Source organism: Vicugna pacos, unplaced genomic scaffold, assembly GCF_048564905.1.
Source record: "Vicugna pacos unplaced genomic scaffold, VicPac4 scaffold_20, whole genome shotgun sequence".
Lineage (NCBI taxonomy): Eukaryota > Metazoa > Chordata > Mammalia > Artiodactyla > Camelidae > Vicugna > Vicugna pacos.
In genome coordinates this window covers 78,187,154-78,212,901 of record NW_027328741.1, presented here as the reverse complement: position 1 = coordinate 78,212,901, position 25,748 = coordinate 78,187,154, and positions in this window count along the sequence as shown.

The window sequence follows — 25,748 nt, the reverse complement described above, 5'->3', positions numbered from 1 at the left end:
GTACAACCCACAACCATGGAATAAATGTGCCCCCTGAAAGATGCTTTGACTGTTTCCCTACATCCAGCACACACACGAAGATGTGTTCTGGTATTCTGAGTTTGGGGAAGTTCCTCAATCTGACAGCAGCACCTGAATTCTATTAGTATCCATTAGCTTCTGTTCCCTGAGTGTTCTTTTAGGCCAGGACATGAGGGAAAGCTGTTGGTTGGTCTTGGAGGTCACGTAGCATTTAGTGCCACCTCATCCATTAAGGAAGTACATAGAGGACTTCTCCCTTAACGGAACACCTTTTCCTCCATTCATCTGGGTGCAGTGGGGCTGCACATCTCTCCCACACCTAAGAATGTGTTCTGGAATTCTGAGTGCAGGGAAGTTCCCCCAACTGACATCAGCGCCTGGGTTCTATTTGAATCCATTTGCTTGTCTTCTCTGATGGAAAGCCTAGGCGGGAGTGCGGGGAACAGTGTGGATTGGGCTCGGAAAACAAGTATTTGCGTTGCCCTCTCTATGGTTTGTGGAGGTGTTTAAACTACATCCCTAATCTGGGAACCCCTGTGCCCCCATAAAGATCCGTGGAGTCTGTTTCCACACCTCCAGCACACACACGAACACTTGCACAGTTATCCTGAGAGTGGGCAGCCTCCTCCATCTGAGAGCAGGGCCTTGTTTCTTATAAAATCGCTTAACTTGTCTACCCTGTTTGGTTGCCTGATACGGAGTGCTGGGGAAAGGGTGGGTTGGGCTCTAAATCCAAGTATTATCGAGTGCTTCTCCATGGGATTTGGAGGTTATTAACCAAAAACCCACAACATGGGAATACCTGTGCTCCTTGAAAAAAGCGTGGACTCTGTATCCCCACCACCAGAACACACATGAAGAAATTTTCTGCTATCCTGAGTGTGGGCTGGCAATTTCAGGTGACAGAAGCGGCTGGGTTCTAATAGAATCCCTTAGCTTGTAATCCCTGAGTGTTTCCGTAGGACTGACTCTGAGAGAAACCTGGAGGTTGGGCTTTGAGGCCAAATAGTAGCGAGTGTCCCCGATGGACTGAGGAAGTATTTAGATGAATTCTCCATAAAGGGAAACACCTGAGCACCCATTCATCTGCGTGGAGTGGGGCTTAAAATCTCCCCACCACACAAGGTTGGGTTCCAGTATCCTAAGGGTGGGGTAGTTCATCCAACTGACATCAGCGTCTTGGTTTTAATAGAATCCCTTTGCTTGTCTTCCCTGATGGTTTTACTAGGCCAGTGTGTGGTTGAAAGTGGGATTTGGGATCTAAAACTAAGTTTTAGCGTGTGCCTCTCCATGGGTAGTGGAGATGTTTAAACTACAACCCACAACTTGGGAATTACTGTGACCCCTGAAAAATGCATGTGCTATGTTTCCCAACGTCCAGCACACACAGGAAGAAGTGTTCTGGGGTTCGGAGTGTGGGGAGGTTCCTCCAACAGACAGCAGCACCTGGCTTTTAATAGAATCCCTTAGCTTGACTTCCCTAAGTGTTTTCCTAGGCCTAGCAGTAAGCGATGGTGGGGGATGGGCTCTAAAGCCAAGTATTAGCGATTGCATCTCTGTGGGTAGTGGAGGGTTTAAAACTACTTCCCCAACCTTGGAACACCTGTGCCCCATAAAGATGCGTGGAATCTGTTTCCCCACCACCAGCACACACACGGAGACGTGCTCAGGTATCCTGATTGTGGGGAGGCTCCTCCAAATGACAGCAGCGCCTGGGTTCTCAAAGAATCCCTTAGCTTGTCTTCCCTGATGGCATGCCTAGGCTGGAGAGTGGGGGAAAGTGGGGGTTGGGCTCTAAACCAAGTATTAGCGAGAGCCTATCCATGGGATGTGGGTTTTTAACCTACAACCCACAACCATGGAATAAATGTGCCCCCTGAAAGATGCTTTGACTGTTTCCCTACATCCAGCACACACACGAAGATGTGTTCTGGTATTCTGAGTGTGGGGAAGTTCCTCAAACTGACAGCAGCATCTGGGTTCTATTAGTATCCCTTAGCTTCTGTTCCCTGAGTGTTCTTTTAGGCCAGGACATGATTGAAAGCTGGGGGTTGGGCTTGGAGGCCACGTATCAATGAGTGCCCACTGATCCATTTGGGAAGTACTTAGAGGACTTCTCCCTAAACGGAACACCTTTTCCTCCATTCATCTGGGTGCAGTGGGGCTGCACATCTCTCCCACACCTAAGAATGTGTTCTGGAATTCTGAGTGCAGGGAAGTTCCCCCAACTGACATCAGCGCCTGGGTTCTATTTGAATCCATTTGCTTGTCTTCTCTGATGGAAAGCCTAGGCGGGAGTGCGGGGGAAAGTGTGGATTGGGCTCGGAAAACAAGTATTTGCGTTGCCCTCTCTATGGTTTGTGGAGGTGTTTAAACTACATCCCTAATCTGGGAACCCCTGTGCCCCCATAAAGTTCCGTGGAGTCTGTTTCCACACCTCCAGCACACACACGAACACTTGCACATTTATCCTGAAAGTGGGCAGCCTCCTCCATCTGAGAGCAGGGCCTTGGTTCTTATAAAATCGCTTAACTTGTCTACCCTGTTTGGTTGCCTGATACGGAGTGCTGGGGAAAGGGTGGGTTGGGCTCTAAATCCAAGTATTATCGAGTGCTTCTCCATGGGATTTGGAGGTTATTAACCAAAAACCCACAACATGGGAATACCTGTGCTCCTTGAAAAAAGCGTGGACTCTGTATCCCCACCACCAGAACACACATGAAGAAATTTTCTGCTATCCTGAGTGTGGGCTGGCAATTTCAGGTGACAGAAGCGGCTGGGTTCTAATAGAATCCCTTAGCTTGTAATCCCTGAGTGTTTCCGTAGGACTGACTCTGAGAGAAACCTGGAGGTTGGGCTTTGAGGCCAAATAGTAGCGAGTGTCCCCGATGGACTGAGGAAGTATTTAGATGAATTCTCCATAAAGGGAAACACCTGAGCACCCATTCATCTGCGTGGAGTGGGGCTTCAAATCTCCCCACCACACAAGGTTGGGTTCCAGTATCCTAAGGGTGGGGTAGTTCATCCAACTGACATCAGCGTCTTGGTTTTAATAGAATCCCTTTGCTTGTCTTCCCTGATGGTTTGCCTAGGCCAGTGTGTGGTTGAAAGTGGGATTTGGGATCTAAAACTAAGTATTAGCGTGTGCCTCTCCATGGGTAGTGGAGATGTTTAAACTACAACCCACAACTTGGGAATTACTGTGACCCCTGAAAAATGCGTGTGCTATGTTTCCCAAACTCCAGCACACACAGGAAGAAGTTTTCTGGGGTTCTGAGTGTGGGGAGGTTCCTCCAACATACAGCAGCACCTGGCTTTTAATAGAATCCCTTAGCTTGACTTCCCTAAGTGTTTTCCTAGGCCTAGCAGTAAGCGATGGTGGGGGATGGGCTCTAAAGCCAAGTATTAGCGATTGCATCTCTGTGGGTAGTGGAGGGTTTAAAACTACTTCCCCAACCTTGGAACACCTGTGCCCCATAAAGATGCGTGGAATCTGTTTCCCCACCTCCAGCACACACACGGAGACGTGCTCAGGTATCCTGATTGTGGGGAGGCTCCTCCAAATGACAGCAGCGCCTGGGTTCTCAAAGAATCCCTTAGCTTGTATTCCCTGATGGCATGCCTAGGCTGGAGAGTGGGGGAAAGTGGGGGTTGGGCTCTAAACCAAGTATTAGCGAGAGCCTATCCATGGGATGTGGGTTTTTAACCTACAACCCACAACCATGGAATAAATGTGCCCCCTGAAAGATGCTTTGACTGTTTCCCTACATCCAGCACACACACGAAGATGTGTTCTGGTATTCTGAGTGTGGGGAAGTTCCTCAAACTGACAGCAGCATCTGGGTTCTATTAGTATCCCTTAGCTTCTGTTCCCTGAGTGTTCCTTTAGGCAGAACATGTGGGAAAGCTGGGGGTTGGGCTTGGAGGCCAAGTAGCAGTGAGTGCCCCCTGATCCATTGAGGAAGTACTTAGAGGACTTCTCCCTAAACGGAACACCTTTTCCTCCATTCATCTGGGTGCAGTGGGGCTGCACATCTCTCCCACACCTAAGAATGTGTTCTGGAATTCTGAGTGCAGGGAAGTTCCCCCAACTGACATCAGCGCCTGGGTTCTAATTGAATCCGTTTGCTTGTCTTCCCTGATGGAAAGCCTAGGCGGGAGTGCGGGGAACAGTGTGGATTGGGCTCGGAAAACAAGTATTTGCGTTGCCCTCTCTATGGTTTGTGGAGGTGTTTAAACTACATCCCTAATCTGGGAACCCCTGTGCCCCCATAAAGTTCCGTGGAGTCTGTTTCCACACCTCCAGCACACACACGAACACTTGCACAGTTATCCTGAGAGTGGGCAGCCTCCTCCATCTGAGAGCAGGGCTTTGGTTCTTATAAAATCGCTTAACTTGTCTACCCTGTTTGGTTGCCTGATACGGAGTGCTGGGGAAAGGTTGGGTTGGGCTCTAAATCCAAGTATTATCGAGTGCTTCTCCATGGGATTTGGAGGTTATTATCCAAAAACCCACAACATGGGAATACCTGTGCTCCTTGAAAAAAGCGTGGACTCTGTATCCCCACCACCAGATCACACATGAAGAAATTTTCTGCTATCCTGAGTGTGGGCTGGCAATTTCAGGTGACAGAAGCGGCTGGGTTCTAATAGAATCCCTTAGCTTGTAATCCCTGAGTGTTTCCGTAGGACTGACTCTGAGAGAAACCTGGAGGTTGGGCTTTGAGGCCAAATAGTAGCGAGTGTCCCCGATGGACTGAGGACGTATTTAGATGAATTCTCCATAAAGGGAAACACCTGAGCACCCATTCATCTGCGTGGAGTGGGGCTTCAAATCTCACCACCACACAAGGTTGGGTTCCAGTATCCTAAGGGTGGGGTAGTTCATCCAACTGACATCAGCGTCTTGGTTTTAATAGAATCACTTTGCTTGTCTTCCCTGATGGTTTGCCTAGGCCAGTGTGTTGTTTACAGTGGGATTTGGGATCTAAAACTAAGTATTAGCGTGTGCCTCTCCATGGGTAGTGGAGATGTTTAAACTACAACCCACAACTTGGGAATTACTGTGACCCCTGAAAAATGCGTGTGCTATGTTTCCCAACGTCCAGCACACACAGGAAGAAGTGTTCTGGGGTTCTGAGTGTGGGGAGGTTCCTCCAACAGACAGCAGCACCTGGCTTTTAATAGAATCCCTTAGCTTGACTTCCCTAAGTGTTTTCCTAGGCCTAGCAGTAAGCGATGGTGGGGGATGGGCTCTAAAGCCAAGTATTAGCGATTGCATCTCTGTGGGTAGTGGAGGGTTTAAAACTACTTCCCCAACCTTGGAACACCTGTGCCCCATAAAGATGCGTGGAATCTGTTTCCCCACCTCCAGGACACACACGGAGACGTGCTCAGGTATCCTGATTGTGGGGAGGCTCCTCCAAATGACAGCAGCGCCTGGGTTCTAAAAGAATCCCTTAGCTTGTCTTCCCTGATGGCATGCCTAGGCTGGAGAGTGGGGGAAAGTGGGGGTTGGGCTCTAAACCAAGTATTAGCGAGAGCCTATCCATGGGATGTGGGTTTTTAACCTACAACCCACAACCATGGAATAAATGTGCCCCCTGAAAGATGCTTTGACTGTTTCCCTACATCCAGCACACACACGAAGATGTGTTCTGGTATTCTGAGTGTGGGGAAGTTCCTCAAACTGACAGCAGCACCTGGGTTCTATTAGTATCCCTTAGCTTCTGTTCCCTGAGTGTTCTTTTAGGCCAGGACATGATTGAAACCTGGGGTTTGGGCTTGGAGGCCACGTATCAATGAGTGCCCACTGATCCATTTGGGAAGTACTTAGAGGACTTCTCCCTAAACGGAACACCTTTTCCTCCATTCATCTGGGTGCACTGGGGCTGCACATCTCTCCCACACCTAAGAATGTGTTCTGGAATTCTGAGTGCAGGGAAGTTCCTCCAACTGACAGCAGGGCCTGGGTTCTAATTGAATCCGTTTGCTTGTCTTCCCTGATGGAAAGCCTAGGCGGGAGTGCGGGGAAAACTGTGGTTTGGGCTCCGAAACCAAGTATTTGCGATGACCTCTCTATGGTTTGTGGAGGTGTTTAAACTACATGCCTAACCTGGGAACACCTGTGCCCCCATAAAGATCCGTGGAGTCTGTTTCCACACCTCCAGCACACACACGAACACTTGCACAGTTATCCTGAGAGTGGGCAGCCTCCTCCAACTGAGAGCAGGGCCTTGGTTCTTATAAAATCGTTTAACGTATCTACCCTCTTTGGTTGCCTGATACGGAGTGCTGGGAAAAGGGTGGGTTGGGTTCTAATTCCAAGTATTAGCGAGTGCTTTTCCATGGGATTTGGAGGCTATTAACCAAAACCCCACAACATGGGAATACCTGGGCTTCTTTGAAATAACGTGGACTCTGTATCCCCACCACCAGAACACACATGAAGGAGTTTTCTGCTATCCTGAGTGTGGGCTGGCAATTTCAGGTGACAGAAGCGGCTGGGTTCTAATAGAATCCCTTAGCTTGTAATCCCTGAGTGTTTCCGTAGGACTGACTCTGAGAGAAACCTGGAGGTTGGGCTTTGAGGCCAAATAGTAGCGAGTGTCCCCGATGGACTGAGGAAGTGTTTAGATGAATTCTCCATAAAGGGAAACACCTGAGCACCCATTCATCTGCGTGGAGTGGGGCTTCAAATCTCCCCACCACACAAGGTTGGGTTCCAGTATCCTAAGGGTGGGGTAGTTCATCCAACTGACATCAGCGTCTTGGTTTTAATAGAATCCCTTTGCTTGTCTTCCCTGATGGTTTGCCTAGGCCAGTGTGTGGTTGAAAGTGGGATTTGGGATCTAAAACTAAGTATTAGCGTGTGCCTCTCCATGGGTAGTGGAGATGTTTAAACTACAACCCACAACTTGGGAATTACTGTGACCCCTGAAAAATGCGTGTGCTATGTTTCCCAAACTCCAGCACACACAGGAAGAAGTGTTCTGGGGTTCTGAGTGTGGGGAGGTTCCTCCAACAGACAGCAGCACCTGGCTTTTAATAGAATCCCTTAGCTTGACTTCCCTAAGTGTTTTCCTAGGCCTAGCAGTAAGCGATGGTGGGGGATGGGCTCTAAAGCCAAGTATTAGCGATTGCATCTCTGTGGGTAGTGGAGGGTTTTAAACTACTTCCCCAAACTTGGAACACCTGTGCCCCATAAAGATGCGTGGAATCTGTTTCCCCACCTCCAGCACACACACGGAGACGTGCTCAGGTATCCTGATTGTGGGGAGGCTCCTCCAAATGACAGCAGCGCCTGGATTCTAATAGAATCCCTTAGCTTACCTTCCCTGATGGCATGCCTAGGCTGGAGAGTGGGGGAAAGTGGGGGTTGGGCTCTATACCAAGTATTAGCGAGAGCATATACATGGGATGTGGGATTTTACCCTACAACCCACAACCATGGAATAAATGTGCCCCCTGAAAGATGCTTTGTCTGTTTCCCTACATTCAGCACACACGCGAAGAAGTGTTCTGGTATTCTGAGTTTGGGGAGGTTCCTCGAACTGACAGCAGCACCTGGGTTCTATTAGTATCCATTAGCTTCTGTTCTCTAAGTGTTCTTTTAGGCCAGGCTATGAGGGAAAGCTGGGGGTTGGGCTTGGAGGCCACGTAGGAATGAGTGCCACCTGATCCATTGAGGAAGTACTTAGAGGACTTCTCCCTAAACGGAACACCTTTTCCTCCATTCATCTGGGTGCATTGGGGCTGCACATCTCTCCCACACCTAAGAATGTGTTCTGGAATTCTGAGTACAGGGAAGGTCCTCCAACTGACAGCAGCGCCTGGTTTCTAATTGAATCCATTTGCTTGTCTTCCCTGATGGAAAGCCTAGGCGGGAGTGCGGGGGAAAGTGTGGTTTGGGCTCCGAAACCAAGTATTTGCGATGAGCACTCTATGGTTTGTGGAGCTGTTTAAACTACATCCCTTACCTGGGAACACCTGTGCCCAAATAAAGATCCGTGGAGTCTGTTTCCACACCTCCAGCACACACACGAGCACTAGCACAGTTATCCTGAGAGTGGGCAGCCTCCTCCAACTGAGAGCAGGGCCTTGGTTCTTATAAAATCGCTTAACTTGTCTACCCTGTTTGGTTGCCTGATACGGAGAGCTGGGGAATGGGTGGGTTGGGCTCTAAATCCAAGTATTAGCGAGTGCTTCTCCATGGGATTTGGAGTTTATTAACCATAAACCCACAACATTGGAATACCTGTGCTCCTTGAAAAAAGCGTAGACTCTGTATCCCCACCACCACAACACACATGAAGAAGTTTTCTGCTATCCTGAGTGTGGGCTGGCAATTTCAGATTACAGAAGATGCTGGGTTCTAATAGAATCCCTTAGCTTGTAATCCCTGAGTGTTTCCCTAGGACTGATTCTGAGAGAAACCTGGGGGTTGGGCATTGAGGCCAAATAGTAGCGAGTGTCCCCGATGGACTAAGGAAGTATTTAGATGAATTCTCCATAAAGGGAAACACTTGAGCTTCAAATCTCCTGCATGGAGTGGGGCTTCAAATCTCCCCACCACACAAGGTTGTGTTCCAGTATCCTGAGGGTGGGGTAGTTCCTCCAACTGACATCAGCGTCTTGGTTTTAATAGAATCCCTTTGCTTGCCTTCCCTGATGTTTTGCCAGGCCAGTGTGTGCTTGAAAGTGGGATTTGCGATCTAAAACTAAGTATTAGCGTGTGCTTCTCCATGTGTATTGGAGATGTTTAAACTACAACCCACAACTTGGGAATTACTGTGAGCCCTGAAAAATGCGTGTGCTGTTTCCACACATCCAGCACACACAGGAAGAAGTGTTCTGGGGTTCTGAGTGTGGGGAGGTTCCTCCAACCGACAGCAGCACCTGGGTTTTAATAGGATCCCTTAGCTTGACTTCCCTAAGTGTTTTCCTAGGCCTAGCAGTAAGCGATGGTGGGGGATGGGCTCTAAAGCCAAGTATTAGCGAGTGCATCTCTGTGGGTAGTGGAGGGTTTTAAACTACTTCCCCAACCTTGGAACACCTGTGCCCCATAAAGATGCGCGGAATCTGTTTCCCCACCACCAGCACACACACGGAGACCTGCTCAGGTATCCTGATTGTGGGGAGTCTACTCCAAATGACAGCAGCGCCTGGGTTCTAAAGGAATCCCTTAGCTTGTCTTCCCTGATGGCATGCCTAGGCTGGAGAGTGGGGGAAAGTGGGGGTTGGGCTCTAAACCAAGTATTAGCGAGAGCCTATCCATTGGATGTGGGTTTTAAAATACAACACACAACCATGGAATAAATGTGCCCCCTGAATGATGGTTTGACTGTTTCCTACTTCCAGCACACACACGGAGATGTGTTCTGGTATTCTGAGTGTGGGGAAATTCCTCAAACTGACAGCAGCACCTGGATTCTATTAGTATCCCTTAGCTTCTGTTCCCTGATTGTTACTTTAGGCCAGGCCATTACTGAAAACTGGGGGTTGGGCTTGGAGTCCACGTAGCTCTGAGTACCCCCTGATCCATTGAGGAAGTACTTAGAGGACATCTCCCTACACGGAGCACCTTTTCTTCCATTCATCTGGGTGCAGTGGGGCTGCACAACTCTCCCACACCTAAGAATGTGTTCTGGAATTCTGAGTGCAGGGAAGGTCCTCCAACTGACAGCAGTGCCTGGGTTCTAATTGTATCCCTTTGCTTGACTTCCCTGATGGAAAGCCTAGGGGGGAGTGTGGGGGATAGTGTGATTTGGGCTCCGAAACCAATTATTTGCGATGACATCTCTATGCTTTGCGGAGGTGTTTAAACTACATCCCTAACCTGGGAACACCTGTGCCCCCATAAATATCCGTGGAGTCTGTTTTCACACCTCAAGCACACACACGAACACTTGCCCAGTTATCCTGAGAGTGGGCAGCCTCCTCCCACTGAGAGCAGGTCCTTGGTTCTTATAAAATCGCTTAACTTGTCTACCATGTTTGGTTGCCTGATACGGAGTGCTGGAGAAAGGGTGGGTTGGGCTCTAAATCCAAGTATTATCGAGTGCTTCTCCATGGGATTTGGAGGTTATTAACCAAAAACCTACAACATGGGAATACCTGTGCTCCTTGACAAAAGCGTGGACTCTGTATCCCCACCACCAGAACACACATGAAGAACTTTACTGCTATCCTGAGTGTGGGCTGGCAATTTCAGGTGACAGAAGCGGCTGGGTTCTAATAGAATCCCTTAGCTTGTAATCCCTGAGTGTTTCCTTAGGACTGACTCTGAGAGAAACCTGGGGGTTGGGCTTTGAGGACAAATAGTAGCGAGTGTCCCCGATGGACTGAGGAAGTATTTAGATGAATTCTCCATAAAGGGAAACCCCTGAGCACCCATTCATCTGCGTGGAATGGGGCTTCAAATCTCCCCACCACACAAGGATGGGTTCCAGTATCCTGAGTGTGGGGTAGTTCGTCCAAATGACATCAGCGTCTTGGTTTTAATAGGATCCATTTGCTTGTCTTCCCTGATGGTTTGCCTAGGCCTGTGTGTGGTTGAAAGTGGGATTTGGGATCTAAAACTAAGTATTAGCGTGTGCCTCTCCATGGGTAGTGGAGATGTTTAAACTACAACCCACAACTTGGGAATTACTGTGACCCCTGAAAAATGCGTTTGCTTTGTTTCCCCACGTCCAGCACACACAGGAAGAAGTGTTCTGTGTTTCTGAGTGTGGGGAGTTTCCTCCAACAGACAGCAGCACCTGGGTTTTAATAGAATCCCTTAGCTTGACTTCCCTAAGTGTTTTCCTAGGCCTAGCAGTAAGCGATGGTGGGGGATGGGCTCTAAAGCCAAGTATTAGCGAGTGTATCTCTGTGGGTAGTGGAGGGTTTTAAACTACTTCCCCAACGTTGGAACACCTATGCCCCATAAAGATGCGTGGAATCTGTTTCCCCAACTCCAGCACACACACGGAGACGTGCTCTGGTATCCTGATTGTGGGGAGGCTCCTTCAAATGACAGCACCGCCTGGATTCTTATAGAATCCTTTAGCTTGTGTTCCCTGATTGCATGCCTAGGCTGGAGAGTGAGGAAAAGTGGGGTTTGGGCTCTAAACCATGTATTATCGAGAGCCTATCCATGGGATGTGGTTTTTTAACCTACAACCCACAACCATGGAATAAATGTGCCCCCTGAAAGATGCTTTGACTGTTTCCCTACATCCAGCACACACGCGAATAATTGTCCTGTTATTCTGAGTGTGGGGAGGTTCCTCAAACTGACAGCAGCACCTGGGTTCTATTAGTATCCCTTAGCTTCTGTTCCCTGAGTGTTCCTTTAGGCCAGGCCATGAGGGAAAGCTGGGGGTTGGGCATGGTGGCCAAGTAGCAGTGAGTGCCCCTGATACACTGTGGAAGTACTTAGAGGACTTCTCCCTAAACGGAACACCTTTTCCTCCATTCATCTGGGTGCAGTGGGGCTGCACATTTCTCCTACACCTAAGAATGTGTTCTGGAATTCTGAGTGCAGGGAAGTTCCTCCAAAGGACAGCAGCGCCTGGGTTCTAATTGAATCCCTTTGCTTGTCTTCCCTGATGGAAAGCCTAGGCGGGAGTGCGGGAGAAAGTGTGGTTTGGGATCCGAAACCAAGTATTTGCGGTGACCTCTCTATGGTTTGTGGAGGTGTTTAAACTACATCCCTAACCTGGGAACACCTGTTCCCCCATAAAGATCCGTGGAGTATGTTTCCACACCTCCAGCACACACACGAACACTTGCACAGTTATCCTGAGAGTGGGCAGCTGCCTCCAACTGAGAGCAGGTTCTTGGTTCCTATAAAATCGCTTAACTTGTTTACACTGTTTGGTTGCCTGATACGGAGTGCTGGGGAAAGGGTGGGTTGGGCTCTAAATCCAAGTATTAGCGAGTGCTTCTCCATGGGATTTGGAGGTTATTAACCAAAACCCCACAACATGGGAATAACTGTGCTCGTTGAATAAAGCGTGGACTCTGTATCCCCACCACCTAAACACACATGAAGAAGTTTTCTGCTATCCTGTGTGTGGGCTGGCAATTTCAGGTGACAGAAGCGGCTGGGTTCTAATAGAATCCCTTAGCTTGTAATCCCTGACTGTTTCCCTAGGACTGACTCTGAGAGATACCTGGGGGTTGGGCTTTGAGGCCAAACAGTAGCGAGTGTCCCCGATGGACTGAGGAAGTATTTAGATGAATTCTCCATAAAGGGAAACACCTGAGCACCCATTCATCTGCTTGGAGTGTGGCTTCAAATGTCCCCGCCACACAAGGTTGGGTTCCAGTATCCTGAGGGTGGGGTAGTTCCTCCAACTGACATCAGCGTCTTGGTTTTAATAGAATCCCTTTGCTTGTCTTCCCTGATGGTTTGCCTAGGCCAGTGTGTGGTTGAAAGTGGGATTTGGGATCTAAAACTAAGTATTAGCGTGTGCCTCTCCATGGGTAGTGGAGATGTTTAAACTACAACCCACAACTTGGGAATTACTGTGACCCCTGAAAAATGCGTGTGCTATGTTTCCCAAACTCCAGCACACACAGGAAGAAGTGTTCTGGGGTTCTGAGTGTGGGGAGGTTCCTCCAACAGACAGCAGCACCTGGCTTTTAATAGAATCCCTTAGCTTGACTTCCCTAAGTGTTTTCCTAGGCCTAGCAGTAAGCGATGGTGGGGGATGGGCTCTAAAGCCAAGTATTAGCGATTGCATCTCTGTGGGTAGTGGAGGGTTTAAAACTACTTCCCCAACCTTGGAACACCTGTGCCCCATAAAGATGCGTGGAATCTGTTTCCCCACCTCCAGCACACACACGGAGACGTGCTCAGGTATCCTGATTGTGGGGAGGCTCCTCCAAATGACAGCAGCGCCTGGGTTCTCAAAGAATCCCTTAGCTTGTCTTCCCTGATGGCATGCCTAGTCTGGAGAGTGGGGGAAAGTGGGGGTTGGGCTCTAAACCAAGTATTAGCGAGAGCCTATCCATGGGATGTGGGTTTTTAACCTACAACCCACAACCATGGAATAAATGTGCCCCCTGAAAGATGCTTTGACTGTTTCCCTACATCCAGCACACACACGAAGATGTGTTCTGGTATTCTGAGTGTGGGGAAGTTCCTCAAACTGACAGCAGCATCTGGGTTCTATTAGTATCCCTTAGCTTCTGTTCCCTGAGTGTTCCTTTAGGCAGAACATGTGGGAAAGCTGGGGGTTGGGCTTGGAGGCCAAGTAGCAGTGAGTGCCCCCTGATCCATTGAGGAAGTACTTAGAGGACTTCTCCCTAAACGGAACACCTTTTCCTCCATTCATCTGGGTGCAGTGGGGCTGCACATCTCTCCCACACCTAAGAATGTGTTCTGGAATTCTGAGTGCAGGGAAGTTCCCCCAACTGACATCAGCGCCTGGGTTCTAATTGAATCCGTTTGCTTGTCTTCCCTGATGGAAAGCCTAGGCGGGAGTGCGGGGAACAGTGTGGATTGGGCTCGGAAAACAAGTATTTGCGTTGCCCTCTCTATGGTTTGTGGAGGTGTTTAAACTACATCCCTAATCTGGGAACCCCTGTGCCCCCATAAAGTTCCGTGGAGTCTGTTTCCACACCTCCAGCACACACACGAACACTTGCACAGTTATCCTGAGAGTGGGCAGCCTCCTCCATCTGAGAGCAGGGCCTTGGTTCTTATAAAATCGCTTAACTTGTCTACCCTGTTTGGTTGCCTGATACGGAGTGCTGGGGAAAGGTTGGGTTGGGCTCTAAATCCAAGTATTATCGAGTGCTTCTCCATGGGATTTGGAGGTTATTAACCAAAAACCCACAACATGGGAATACCTGTGCTCCTTGAAAAAAGCGTGGACTCTGTATCCCCACCACCAGAACACACATGAAGAAATTTTCTGCTATCCTGAGTGTGGGCTGGCAATTTCAGGTGACAGAAGCGGCTGGGTTCTAATAGAATCCCTTAGCTTGTAATCCCTGAGTGTTTCCGTAGGACTGACTCTGAGAGAAACCTGGAGGTTGGGCTTTGAGGCCAAATAGTAGCGAGTGTCCCCGATGGACTGAGGAAGTATTTAGATGAATTCTCCATAAAGGGAAACACCTGAGCACCCATTCATCTGCGTGGAGTGGGGCTTCAAATCTCCCCACCACACAAGGTTGAGTTCCAGTATCCTAAGGGTGGGGTAGTTCATCCAACTGACATCAGCGTCTTGGTTTTAATAGAATCACTTTGCTTGTCTTCCCTGATGGTTTGCCTAGGCCAGTGTGTGGTTGAAAGTGGGATTTGGGATCTAAAACTAAGTATTAGCGTGTGCCTCTCCATGGGTAGTGGAGATGTTTAAACTACAACCCACAACTTGGGAATTACTGTGACCCCTGAAAAATGCGTGTGCTATGTTTCCCAACGTCCAGCACACACAGGAAGAAGTGTTCTGGGGTTCTGAGTGTGGGGAGGTTCCTCCAACAGACAGCAGCACCTGGGTTTTAATAGAATCCCTTAGCTTGACTTCCCTAAGTGTTTTCCTAGGCCTAGCAGTAAGCGATGGTGGGGGATGGGCTCTAAAGCCAAGTATTAGCGATTGCATCTCTGTGGGTAGTGGAGGGTTTAAAACTACTTCCCCAACCTTGGAACACCTGTGCCCCATAAAGATGCGTGGAATCTGTTTCCCCACCTCCAGGACACACACGGAGACGTGCTCAGGTATCCTGATTGTGGGGAGGCTCCTCCAAATGACAGCAGCGCCTGGGTTCTAAAAGAATCCCTTAGCTTGTCTTCCCTGATGGCATGCCTAGGCTGGAGAGTGGGGGAAAGTGGGGGTTGGGCTCTAAACCAAGTATTAGCGAGAGCCTATCCATGGGATGTGGGTTTTTAACCTACAACCCACAACCATGGAATAAATGTGCCCCCTGAAAGATGCTTTGACTGTTTCCCTACATCCAGCACACACACGAAGATGTGTTCTGGTATTCTGAGTGTGGGGAAGTTCCTCAAACTGACAGCAGCACCTGGGTTCTATTAGTATCCCTTAGCTTCTGTTCCCTGAGTGTTCCTTTAGGCAGAACATGTGGGAAAGCTGGGGGTTGGGCTTGGAGGCCAAGTAGCAGTGAGTGCCCCCTGATCCATTGAGGAAGTACTTAGAGGACTTCTCCCTAAACGGAACACCTTTTCCTCCATTCATCTGGGTGCAGTGGGGCTGCACATCTCTCCCACACCTAAGAATGTGTTCTGGAATTCTGAGTGCAGGGAAGTTCCTCCAACTGACAGCAGGGCCTGGGTTCTAATTGAATCCGTTTGCTTGTCTTCCCTGATGGAAAGCCTAGGCGGGAGTGCGGGGAAAACTGTGGTTTGGGCTCCGAAACCAAGTATTTGCGATGACCTCTCTATGGTTTGTGGAGGTGTTTAAACTACATGCCTAACCTGGGAACACCTGTGCCCCCATAAAGATCCGTGGAGTCTGTTTCCACACCTCCAGCACACACACGAACACTTGCACAGTTATCCTGAGAGTGGGCAGCCTCCTCCAACTGAGAGCAGGGCCTTGGTTCTTATAAAATCGTTTAACGTATCTACCCTGTTTGGTTGCCTGATACGGAGTGCTGGGAAAAGGGTGGGTTGGGTTCTAATTCCAAGTATTAGCGAGTGCTTTTCCATGGGATTTGGAGGCTATTAACCAAAACCCCACAACATGGGAATACCTGGGCTTCTTTGAAATAACGTGGACTCTGTATCCCCACCACCAGAACACACATGAAGGAGTTTTCTGCTATCCTGAGTGTGGGCTGGCAATTTCAGATGACAGAAGCGGCTGGGTTCTAATAGAATCCCTTAGCTTGTAATCCCTGAGTGTTTCCGTAGGACTGACTCTGAGAGAAACCTGGAGGTTGGGCTTTGAGGCCAAATAGTAGCGAGTGTCCCCGATGGACTGAGGAAGTATTTAGATGAATTCTCCATAAAGGGAAACACCTGAGCACCCATTCATCTGCGTGGAGTGGGGCTTCAAATCTCCCCACCACACAAGGTTGGGTTCCAGTATCCTAAGTGTGGGGTAGTTCATCCAACTGACATCAGCGTCTTGGTTTTAATAGAATCCCTTTGCTTGTCTTTCCTGATGGTTTGCCTAGGCCAGTGTGTGGTTGAAAGTGGGATTTGGGATCTAAAACTAAGTATTAGCGTGTGCCTCTCCATGGGTAGTGGAGATGTTTTAACTACAACCCACAACTTGGGAATTACTGTGACCCCTGAAAAATGCGTGTGCTATGTTTCCCAAACTCCAGCACACACAGGAAGAAGTGTTCTGGGGTTCTGAGTGTGGGGAGGTTCCTCCAACAGACAGCAGCACCTGGCTTTTAATAGAATCCCTTAGCTTGACTTCCCTAAGTGTTTTCCTAGGCCTAGCAGTAAGCGATGGTGGGGGATGGGCTCTAAAGCCAAGTATTAGCGATTGCATCTCTGTGGGTAGTGGAGGGTTTTAAACTACTTCCCCAAACTTGGAACACCTGTGCCCCATAAAGATGCGTGGAATCTGTTTCCCCACCTCCAGCACACACACGGAGACGTGCTCAGGTATCCTGATTGTGGGGAGGCTCCTCCAAATGACAGCAGCGCCTGGATTCTAATAGAATCCCTTAGCTTACCTTCCCTGATGGCATGCCTAGGCTGGAGAGTGGGGGAAATTGGGGGTTGGGCTCTATACCAAGTATTAGCGAGAGCATATACATGGGATGTGGGATTTTACCCTACAACCCACAACCATGGAATAAATGTGCCCCCTGAAAGATGCTTTGTCTGTTTCCCTACATTCAGCACACACGCGAAGAAGTGTTCTGGTATTCTGAGTGTGGGGAGGTTCCTCGAACTGACAGCAGCACCTGGGTTCTATTAGTATCCCTTAGCTTCTGTTCTCTAAGTGTTCTTTTAGGCCAGGCTATGAGGGAAAGCTGGGGGTTGGGCTTGGAGGCCACGTAGGAATGAGTGCCCCCTGATCCATTGAGGAAGTACTTAGAGGACTTCTCCCTAAACGGAACACCTTTTCCTCCATTCATCTGGGTGCATTGGGGCTGCACATCTCTCCCACACCTAAGAATGTGTTCTGGAATTCTGAGTACAGGGAAGGTCCTCCAACTGACAGCAGCGCCTGGTTTCTAATTGAATCCATTTGCTTGTCTTCCCTGATGGAAAGCCTAGGCGGGAGTGCGGGGGAAAGTGTGGTTTGGGCTCCGAAACCAAGTATTTGCGATGAGCACTCTATGGTTTGTGGAGCTGTTTAAACTACATCCCTTACCTGGGAACACCTGTGCCCAAATAAAGATCCGTGGAGTCTGTTTCCACACCTCCAGCACACACACGAGCACTAGCACAGTTATCCTGAGAGTGGGCAGCCTCCTCCAACTGAGAGCAGGGTCTTGGTTCTTATAAAATCGCTTAACTTGTCTACCCTGTTTGGTTGCCTGATACGGAGAGCTGGGGAATGGGTGGGCTGGGCTCTAAATCCAAGTATTAGCGAGTGCTTCTCCATGGGATTTGGAGTTTATTAACCATAAACCCACAACATTGGAATACCTGTGCTCCTTGAAAAAAGCGTAGACTCTGTATCCCCACCACCACAACACACATGAAGAAGTTTTCTGCTATCCTGAGTGTGGGCTGGCAATTTCAGATTACAGAAGATGCTGGGTTCTAATAGAATCCCTTAGCTTGTAATCCCTGAGTGTTTCCCTAGGACTGATTCTGAGAGAAACCTGGGGGTTGGGCATTGAGGCCAAATAGTAGCGAGTGTCCCCGATGGACTAAGGAAGTATTTAGATGAATTCTCCATAAAGGGAAACACTTGAGCTTCAAATCTCCTGCATGGAGTGGGGCTTCAATTCTCCCCACCACACAAGGTTGTGTTCCAGTATCCTGAGGGTGGGGTAGTTCCTCCAACTGACATCAGCGTCTTGGTTTTAATAGAATCCCTTTGCTTGTCTTCCCTGATGTTTTGCCAGGCCAGTGTGTGCTTGAAAGTGGGATTTGCGATCTAAAACTAAGTATTAGCGTGTGCTTCTCCATGTGTATTGGAGATGTTTAAACTACAACCCACAACTTGGGAATTACTGTGAGCCCTGAAAAATGCGTGTGCTGTTTCCACACATCCAGCACACACAGGAAGAAGTGTTCTGGGGTTCTGAGTGTGGGGAGGTTCCTCCAACCGACAGCAGCACCTGGGTTTTAATAGGATCCCTTAGCTTGACTTCCCTAAGTGTTTTCCTAGGCCTAGCAGTAAGCGATGGTGGGGGATGGGCTCTAAAGCCAAGTATTAGCGAGTGCATCTCTGTGGGTAGTGGAGGGTTTTAAACTACTTCCCCAACCTTGGAACACCTGTGCCCCATAAAGATGCGTGGAATCTGTTTCCCCACCACCAGCACACACACGGAGACCTGCTCAGGTATCCTGATGTGGGGAGTCTACTCCAAATGACAGCAGCGCCTGGGTTCTAAAGGAATCCCTTAGCTTGTCTTCCCTGATGGCATGCCTAGGCTGGAGAGTGGGGGAAAGTGGGGGTTGGGCTCTAAACCAAGTATTAGCGAGAGCCTATCCATTGGATGTGGGTTTTAAAATACAACACACAACCATGGAATAAATGTGCCCCCTGAATGATGGTTTGACTGTTTCCTACTTCCAGCACACACACGGAGATGTGTTCTGGTATTCTGAGTGTGGGGAAATTCCTCAAACTGACAGCAGCACCTGGATTCTATTAGTATCCCTTAGCTTCTGTTCCCTGATTGTTACTTTAGGCCAGGCCATTACTGAAAACTGGGGGTTGGGCTTGGAGTACACGTAGCTCTGAGTACCCCCTGATCCATTGAGGAAGTACTTAGAGGACATCTCCCTACACGGAGCACCTTTTCTTCCATTCATCTGGGTGCAGTGGGGCTGCACAACTCTCCCACACCTAAGAATGTGTTCTGGAATTCTGAGTGCAGGGAAGGTCCTCCAACTGACAGCAGTGCCTGGGTTCTAATTGTATCCCTTTGCTTGACTTCCCTGATGGAAAGCCTAGGGGGGAGTGTGGGGGATAGTGTGGTTTGGGCTCCGAAACCAATTATTTGCGATGACATCTCTATGCTTTGCGGAGGTGTTTAAACTACATCCCTAACCTGGGAACACCTGTGCCCCCATAAATATACGTGGAGTCTGTTTTCACACCTCAAGCACACACACGAACACTTGCCCAGTTATCCTGAGAGTGGGCAGCCTCCTCCCACTGAGAGCAGGTCCTTGGTTCTTATAAAATCGCTTAACTTGTCTACCATGTTTGGTTGCCTGATACGGAGTGCTGGAGAAAGGGTGGGTTGGGCTCTAAATCCAAGTATTATCGAGTGCTTCTCCATGGGATTTGGAGGTTATTAACCAAAAACCTACAACATGGGAATACCTGTGCTCCTTGACAAAAGCGTGGACTCTGTATCCCCACCACCAGAACACACATGAAGAACTTTACTGCTATCCTGAGTGTGGGCTGGCAATTTCAGGTGACAGAAGCGGCTGGGTTCTAATAGAATCCCTTAGCTTGTAATCCCTGAGTGTTTCCCTAGGACTGACTCTGAGAGAAACCTGGGGGTTGGGCTTTGAGGACAAATAGTAGCGAGTGTCCCCGATGGACTGAGGAAGTATTTAGATGAATTCTCCATAAAGGGAAACCCCTGAGCACCCATTCATCTGCGTGGAATGGGGCTTCAAATCTCCCCACCACACAAGGATGGGTTCCAGTATCCTGAGTGTGGGGTAGTTCGTCCAAATGACATCAGCGTCTTGGTTTTAATAGGATCCATTTGCTTGTCTTCCCTGATGGTTTGCCTAGGCCTGTGTGTGGTTGAAAGTGGGATTTGGGATCTAAAACTAAGTATTAGCGTGTGCCTCTCCATGGGTAGTGGAGATGTTTAAACTACAACCCACAACTTGGGAATTACTGTGACCCCTGAAAAATGCGTGTGCTTTGTTTCCCCACGTCCAGCACACACAGGAAGAAGTGTTCTGTGTTTCTGAGTGTGGGGAGTTTCCTCCAACAGACAGCAGCACCTGGCTTTTAATAGAATCCCTTAGCTTGACTTCCCTAAGTGTTTTCCTAGGCCTAGCAGTAAGCGATGGTGGGGGATGGGCTCTAAAGCCAAGTATTAGCGAGTGTATCTCTGTGGGTAGTGGAGGGTTTTAAACTACTTCCCCAACGTTGGAACACCTATGCCCCATAAAGATGCGTGGAATCTGTTTCCCCAACTCCAGCACACACACGGAGACGTGCTCTGGTATCCTGATTGTGGGGAGGCTCCTTCAAATGACAGCACCGCCTGGATTCTTATAGAATCCTTTAGCTTGTGTTCCCTGATTGCATGCCTAGGCTGGAGAGTGAGGAAAAGTGGGGTTTGGGCTCTAAACCATGTATTATCGAGAGCCTATCCATGGGATGTGGGTTTTTAACCTACAACCCACAAACATGGAATAAATGTGCCCCCTGAAAGATGCTTTGACTGTTTCCCTACATCCAGCACACACGCGAATAATTGTCCTGTTATTCTGAGTGTGGGGAGGTTCCTCAAACTGACAGCAGCACCTGGGTTCTATTAGTATCCCTTAGCTTCTGTTCCCTGAGTGTTCCTTTAGGCCAGGCCATGAGGGAAAGCTGGGGGTTGGGCATGGTGGCCAAGTAGCAGTGAGTGCCCCTGATACACTGTGGAAGTACTTAGAGGACTTCTCCCTAAACGGAACACCTTTTCCTCCATTCATCTGGGTGCAGTGGGGCTGCACATTTCTCCTACACCTAAGAATGTGTTCTGGAATTCTGAGTGCAGGGAAGTTCCTCCAAAGGACAGCAGCGCCTGGGTTCTAATTGAATCCCTTTGCTTGTCTTCCCTGATGGAAAGCCTAGGCGGGAGTGCGGGAGAAAGTGTGGTTTGGGATCCGAAACCAAGTATTTGCGGTGACCTCTCTATGGTTTGTGGAGGTGTTTAAACTACATCCCTAACCTGGGAACACCTGTTCCCCCATAAAGATCCGTGGAGTATGTTTCCACACCTCCAGCACACACACGAACACTTGCACAGTTATCCTGAGAGTGGGCAGCTGCCTCCAACTGAGAGCAGGTTCTTGGTTCCTATAAAATCGCTTAACTTGTTTACACTGTTTGGTTGCCTGATACGGAGTGCTGGGGAAAGGGTGGGTTGGGCTCTAAATCCAAGTATTAGCGAGTGCTTCTCCATGGGATTTGGAGGTTATTAACCAAAACCCCACAACATGGGAATAACTGTGCTCGTTGAATAAAGCGTGGACTCTGTATCCCCACCACCTAAACACACATGAAGAAGTTTTCTGCTATCCTGTGTGTGGGCTGGCAATTTCAGGTGACAGAAGCGGCTGGGTTCTAATAGAATCCCTTAGCTTGTAATCCCTGACTGTTTCCCTAGGACTGACTCTGAGAGATACCTGGGGGTTGGGCTTTGAGGCCAAACAGTAGCGAGTGTCCCCGATGGACTGAGGAAGTATTTAGATGAATTCTCCATAAAGGGAAACACCTGAGCACCCATTCATCTGCTTGGAGTGTGGCTTCAAATGTCCCCGCCACACAAGGTTGGGTTCCAGTATCCTGAGGGTGGGGTAGTTCCTCCAACTGACATCAGCGTCTTGGTTTTAATAGAATCCCTTTGCTTGTCTTCCCTGATGGTTTGCCTAGGCCAGTGTGTGGTTGAAAGTGGGATTTGGGATCTAAAACTAAGTATTAGCGTGTGCCTCTCCATGGGTAGTGGAGATGTTTAAACTACAACCCACAACTTGGGAATTACTGTGACCCCTGAAAAATGCGTGTGCTATGTTTCCCAAACCCCAGCACACACAGGAAGAAGTGTTCTGGGGTTCTGAGTGTGGGGAGGTTCCTCCAACAGACAGCAGCACCTGGCTTTTAATAGAATCCCTTAGCTTGACTTCCCTAAGTGTTTTCCTAGGCCTAGCAGTAAGCGATGGTGGGGGATGGGCTCTAAAGCCAAGTATTAGCGATTGCATCTCTGTGGGTAGTGGAGGGTTTAAAACTACTTCCCCAACCTTGGAACACCTGTGCCCCATAAAGATGCGTGGAATCTGTTTCCCCACCTCCAGCACACACACGGAGACGTGCTCAGGTATCCTGATTGTGGGGAGGCTCCTCCAAATGACAGCAGCGCCTGGGTTCTCAAAGAATCCCTTAGCTTGTCTTCCCTGATGGCATGCCTAGGCTGGAGAGTGGGGGAAAGTGGGGGTTGGGCTCTAAACCAAGTATTAGCGAGAGCCTATCCATGGGATGTGGGTTTTTAACCTACAACCCACAACCATGGAATAAATGTGCCCCCTGAAAGATGCTTTGACTGTTTCCCTACATCCAGCACACACACGAAGATGTGTTCTGGTATTCTGAGTGTGGGGAAGTTCCTCAAACTGACAGCAGCATCTGGGTTCTATTAGTATCCCTTAGCTTCTGTTCCCTGAGTGTTCTTTTAGGCCAGGACATGATTGAAAGCTGGGGGTTGGGCTTGGAGGCCACGTATCAATGAGTGCCCACTGATCCATTTGGGAAGTACTTAGAGGACTTCTCCCTAAACGGAACACCTTTTCCTCCATTCATCTGGGTGCAGTGGGGCTGCACATCTCTCCCACACCTAAGAATGTGTTCTGGAATTCTGAGTGCAGGGAAGTTCCCCAACTGACATCAGCGCCTGGGTTCTAATTGAATCCGTTTGCTTGTCTTCCCTGATGGAAAGCCTAGGCGGGAGTGCGGGGAACAGTGTGGATTGGGCTCGGAAAACAAGTATTTGCGTTGCCCTCTCTATGGTTTGTGGAGGTGTTTAAACTACATCCCTAATCTGGGAACCCCTGTGCCCCCATAAAGTTCCGTGGAGTCTGTTTCCACACCTCCAGCACACACACGAACACTTGCACAGTTATCCTGAGAGTGGGCAGCCTCCTCCATCTGAGAGCAGGGCCTTGGTTCTTATAAAATCGCTTAACTTGTCTACCCTGTTTGGTTGCCTGATACGGAGTGCTGGGGAAAGGGTGGGTTGGGCTCTAAATCCAAGTATTATCGAGTGCTTCTCCATGGGATTTGGAGGTTATTAACCAAAAACCCACAACATGGGAATACCTGTGCTCCTTGAAAAAAGCGTGGACTCTGTATCCCCACCACGAGAACACACATGAAGAAATTTTCTGCTATCCTGAGTGTGGGCTGGCAATTTCAGGTGACAGAAGCGGCTGGGTTCTAATAGAATCCCTTAGCTTGTAATCCCTGAGTGTTTCCGTAGGACTGACTCTGAGAGAAACCTGGAGGTTGGGCTTTGAGGCCAAATAGTAGCGAGTGTCCCCGATGGACTGAGGAAGTATTTAGATGAATTCTCCATAAAGGGAAACACCTGAGCACCCATTCATCTGCGTGGAGTGGGGCTTCAAATCTCCCCACCACACAAGGTTGGGTTCCAGTATCCTAAGGGTGGGGTAGTTCTTCCAACTGACATCAGCGTCTTGGTTTTAATAGAATCCCTTTGCTTGTCTTCCCTGATGGTTTGCCTAGGCCAGTGTGTGGTTTACAGTGGGATTTGGGATCTAAAACTAAGTATTAGCGTGTGCCTCTCCATGGGTAGTGGAGATGTTTAAACTACAACCCACAACTTGGGAATTACTGTGACCCCTGAAAAATGCGTGTGCTATGTTTCCCAACGTCCAGCACACACAGGAAGAAGTGTTCTGGGGTTCTGAGTGTGGGGAGGTTCCTCCAACAGACAGCAGCACCTGGCTTTTAATAGAATCCCTTAGCTTGACTTCCCTAAGTGTTTTCCTAGGCCTAGCAGTAAGCGATGGTGGGGGATGGGCTCTAAAGCCAAGTATTAGCGATTGCATCTCTGTGGGTAGTGGAGGGTTTAAAACTACTTCCCCAACCTTGGAACACCTGTGCCCCATAAAGATGCGTGGAATCTGTTTCCCCACCTCCAGGACACACACGGAGACGTGCTCAGGTATCCTGATTGTGGGGAGGATCCTCCAAATGACAGCAGCGCCTGGGTTCTAAAAGAATCCCTTAGCTTTTGTTCCCTGATTGCATGCCTAGGCTGGAGAGTGGGGGAAAGTGGGGGTTGGGCTCTAAACCAAGTATTAGCGAGAGCCTATCCATGGGATGTGGGTTTTTAACCTACAACCCACAACCATGGAATAAATGTGCCCCCTGAAAGATGTTTTGACTGTTTCCCTACATCCAGCACACACACGAAGATGTGTTCTGGTATTCTGAGTGTGGGGAAGTTCCTCAAACTGACAGCAGCACCTGGGTTCTATTAGTATCCCTTAGCTTCTGTTCCCTGAGTGTTCTTTTAGGCCAGGACATGATTGAAACCTGGGGTTTGGGCTTGGAGGCCACGTATCAATGAGTGCCCACTGATCCATTTGGGAAGTACTTAGAGGACTTCTCCCTAAACGGAACACCTTTTCCTCCATTCATCTGGGTGCACTGGGGCTGCACATCTCTCCCACACCTAAGAATGTGTTCTGGAATTCTGAGTGCAGGGAAGTTCCTCCAACTGACAGCAGGGCCTGGGTTCTAATTGAATCCGTTTGCTTGTCTTCCCTGATGGAAAGCCTAGGCGGGAGTGCGGGGAAAACTGTGGTTTGGGCTCCGAAACCAAGTATTTGCGATGACCTCTCTATGGTTTGTGGAGGTGTTTAAACTACATGCCTAACCTGGGAACACCTGTGCCCCCATAAAGATCCGTGGAGTCTGTTTCCACACCTCCAGCACACACACGAACACTTGCACAGTTATCCTGAGAGTGGGCAGCCTCCTCCAACTGAGAGCAGGGCCTTGGTTCTTATAAAATCGTTTAACGTATCTACCCTGTTTGGTTGCCTGATACGGAGTGCTGGGAAAAGGGTGGGTTGGGTTCTAATTCCAAGTATTAGCGAGTGCTTTTCCATGGGATTTGGAGGCTATTAACCAAAACCCCACAACATGGGAATACCTGGGCTTCTTTGAAATAACGTGGACTCTGTATCCCCACCACCAGAACACACATGAAGGAGTTTTCTGCTATCCTGAGTGTGGGCTGGCAATTTCAGGTGACAGAAGCGGCTGGGTTCTAATAGAATCCCTTAGCTTGTAATCCCTGAGTGTTTCCGTAGGACTGACTCTGAGAGAAACCTGGAGGTTGGGCTTTGAGGCCAAATAGTAGCGAGTGTCCCCGATGGACTGAGGAAGTATTTAGATGAATTCTCCATAAAGGGAAACACCTGAGCACCCATTCATCTGCGTGGAGTGGGGCTTCAAATCTCCCCACCACACAAGGTTGGGTTCCAGTATCCTAAGTGTGGGGTAGTTCATCCAACTGACATCAGCGTCTTGGTTTTAATAGAATCCCTTTGCTTGTCTTTCCTGATGGTTTGCCTAGGCCAGTGTGTGGTTGAAAGTGGGATTTGGGATCTAAAACTAAGTATTAGCGTGTGCCTCTCCATGGGTAGTGGAGATGTTTAAACTACAACCCACAACTTGGGAATTACTGTGACCCCTGAAAAATGCGTGTGCTATGTTTCCCAAACTCCAGCACACACAGGAAGAAGTGTTCGGGGGTTCTGAGTGTGGGGAGGTTCCTCCAACAGACAGCAGCACCTGGCTTTTAATAGAATCCCTTAGCTTGACTTCCCTAAGTGTTTTCCTAGGCCTAGCAGTAAGCGA